Here is a 3,416-nt window from a genome sequence, read left to right on the forward strand (position 1 = left end):
AATGGAAATCAAAAGAAAGCTGGAGTAGTAATACTCATATCACAAAAAACAGACTTTAAAATAAAGACTCTTGGAGAGGGCGGGCTGTCCGCTGGTGGCCCACCATCTGTCGCGGTGCCGGGGACACTCCCGCTGCCTCCGCTTCATCTCCCCTGGTCCCCAGGAGAATGGGCAGGGCTGTCTCAGGGCTTCCGTGGGCCCAGCCTCTCCCACTTCAGGAGGAAAACACAGGGGAAGCCCCCAGCACTCGCCGCCCCCGGAGACCTGCGGAGACCCCGGGTGTGCAGGCGCTAAAGATGAGCTCGAGCGGGGCCCTGGTGCATCGTGCCTGTTGCCGTTCGTGTCCGGAGTGGCATCTCATGCCCACCCACTGGGCGCCCCGAGCCCCCGGCCCTGGGCCGTAGGGGCCCCACCCTGAGGGGTGTAGGTGACGGCCGGCCCAGGATGAGTGATGCAGCCGTCGCGGGGCCTCGCTGCAGCCTCTAGTGCCCCAGCCCCAGGGAATGCAGTGGCCCCCGGCCCCTGGTGCTTCTCCATGTCTAAGCTGGGCCTCCTCGCTCGCCTGCTCCGTGGCCACGACGCTCCTGAGCCGCGCCGGCCAGGCTCCCTTCATGGCGGCCAAGTAGTTCAAGGAGTTCCCCTTGAACCTGAAGACAGTGTCGGAGCGGGCCAAGCCTGGCAGCAGGGGAGGCGGCAAATTGAGCAAGAACTCAGAGGCGGGTGGCACGGGGCCCGCCCTGGGCAAGGGACGAAAGAACTCGGCGGCTGAGCTGGGGAGCAGACGGGCCGTGGTCGGCCCCCTCAAGGATAGCCGGCTATCCCGAGACAGCCTGCAGGGTCTGATTCAGGCTGCCGCGGGCAAGGGCCGCAAGAACTTCTGGGCCACCGAGGAGGAGCCCCACTGGGGTGCGGCCAAGAGCTCAGGCTGCAGCACCTACGTCAACAGGCTCATCAAGGTGGACACTCAGGAGAAGCATGGGAAGAGCGACTACCCCAACAGCAGTAGTAGCAGCAGCAGTAGTAACAGCAGCTTTTCCTCCACGTCCTCTTCCCCTTCCTCCCTGGGACCCGAACTGGACAAGGGCAAGATTATTAAGCAGCAAGACACGGTCATCATTTTAGAAGACTACGCTGACCCTTATGATGCTAAATGGACGAAAGGCCAAAGGGATGCAGAGAGAGTAGGGGAGAATGATGGATACATGGAACCCTATGATGCACAGCCAATGATAACAGAAATCAGACGACGAGGTTCCAAAGACCCCCTGGTGAAGGCTCTTCAGCTGCTCGACAGCCCCTGTGAGCCAGGGGAGAACAGCATGAAGCCCGAGCTGCTGGCCAAGAGACGGAACTCCAAGGAGCTGCTGGGGAAGCTGCCGCAGCTGTACGACACGCCCTACGAGCCGGCAGCCTAAGGCGGCCAGCGCGCCGAGGGGCCGGAGCGGAAGGCGCAGCTGCCCCAGGACGATGAGAGGCCTGCGGCCAAGTACGAGCAGCCCTGGGAGTGGAAGAAGGAGTAGATCGTGTGGGCGATGTCGGTTCAGTTTGAAGGCTCTGAGCAACCTTCCGTCAAGGAGGAGACAGTGAGGCAACACCACCGACAGAAGAGCTGGACCCAGATCTTGAAGCCAACCCTCTCTGACCACAGTGAGGGGGAAAGAGTGGACTCAGCCCTGCTGCTGGAGAAGCAGCCTTGGTATCATGGTGCCATCACCCGTGCTGAGGCTGAGAGTCGACTACAACCCTGTAAAGAAGCTGGGCACCTAGTTTGAAACAGCGAGTCAGGGACCAGTAGTTACTCCATTGCACTAAAGACTAGTCAAGGATGTGTCCGCATCATAGTGGCTCAGACCAAAGACAACAAGTATACCCTGAATCAGATGAGTGCTGTCTTTGACAGCATCCCGGAAGTGATACACTATTATTCCAATGAGAAGCTGCCTTTCAAGGGGGCAGAACATATGACCTTGCTCTACCCTGTGCACAGCAAGCTGCACTAAGGTTCAGCCACCAAAAGCCCCAACAGGGCCTCTCACACCTAGGAGGGCATCAGCACCCAACCAGTATCTCAGCGGACAAGGCTGGACTGCACCATAATATTTTGGAGGAAGAGAGACGCTTCATTTAGGAGTCAAAAAGTCTTCGGCCTTGAATCCATTCCATGACACTTGGTTACTGACCTGTCCCTTTTCTCCTTGCTAAGTAGTTCTACAATGAGAAAACATAATTTACCAGTTGCCTCCAGTCCTGGAGTAGGGTGCTCTATTTGGGGCGTGACCCTCAGGAAAGGTAAGTCAGGAGTCCAGAAATATTAAGATTCTCCAAAAATGTGCTAGTTGTTCCATGGAATACCTGGTCTCCAAACAAACCAACAAAAATGCACTTGGATTTTATAAGACAACAAAAAATGATCATGTGGACCCAAAGAGCATGTAATACAGTACCGCTTCTTGGGGGAAAAGCATGATCAGTGGAAAATAAGTAAATAGTGAGCACTTTGGAGAAAGCTGTATTTCTCTCTTGAGTGTCCTAGTTCAGCTCTGGAGTCCATAAAAATTCACAACTGTAGGGTCTGGCAAAAGGATTATTAAGAAAGTTTGTGTTTTCTCAATTTCTGTGGACTTTTTCAGCAAATCAGTAATATAAGCATAAATAAGAAGGAAGATGCATCTGATTTAAGAATCACCAATATAATTAAGCATTGGCAGCATTACCATTATTCTGAATTACAGAATAAAATATGCAACGAAGATTTCATTTCTGATTTTCAAAAGATCTGAAAATTTACAAAGCTCAACAACTGTTTTCTTATTGAATAATTATACAGAACTTCTGATATCTTTTGTTTCACCTTTGTTCATTTTAGTTATTGGAGCCATTTTTAATTTTTATCCCTAAAATTGGATTCACTTTGTATTTTAGAGTAACTTAAAAAAAAATATAGGGACTTCCGGGAAGATGGCAGAAGAGTAAGACGCGGAGATCACCTTCCTCTCCACAGATACACCAGAAATACATCTACGCGTGGAACAACTCCAACAGAACACCTACTGAACGCTGGCAGAAGACCTCAGACCTCCCAAAAGGCAAGGAACCCCCCACGTACCTGGTTAGGGCAAAAGAAAAAACTAAACAGAGACAAAAGGATAGGGACGGGTCCTGCACCAGCGGGAGAGAGCTGTGAAGGAGGAAAAGTGTCCACACACTAGGAAGCCCCTTCGCGGGTGGAGACTTCGGGAGGCGGAGTGGGGGAGCTTGGGAGCCGCGGAGGAGAGCACAGCAACAGGGGTGCGGAGGGCAAAGCGGACAGATTCCAGCGCAGAGGATCGGGCCGACCGGCACTCACCAGCCGAGAGGCTTGTCTGCTCGCCCGCCGGGGCGGGCGGGACTGGGAGCTGAGGCTCCGGCTTTTGTCG

General features: G+C 53.6%; 1 pseudogene; it reads left to right on the plus strand.

Annotated features, from left to right (window-relative positions):
• Positions 1–503: 503 nt before the first annotated feature.
• Positions 504–2,000, plus strand: LOC113625812 (SH2 domain-containing adapter protein E pseudogene; annotated as a pseudogene).
• Positions 2,001–3,416: the final 1,416 nt, after the last annotated feature.

This window comes from Aethalodelphis obliquidens, unplaced genomic scaffold (genome assembly GCF_003676395.1).
Source record: "Aethalodelphis obliquidens isolate GAN/ISIS:26980383/991018 unplaced genomic scaffold, ASM367639v1 scaffold16, whole genome shotgun sequence".
Taxonomy (NCBI): Eukaryota; Metazoa; Chordata; class Mammalia; order Artiodactyla; family Delphinidae; genus Aethalodelphis; species Aethalodelphis obliquidens.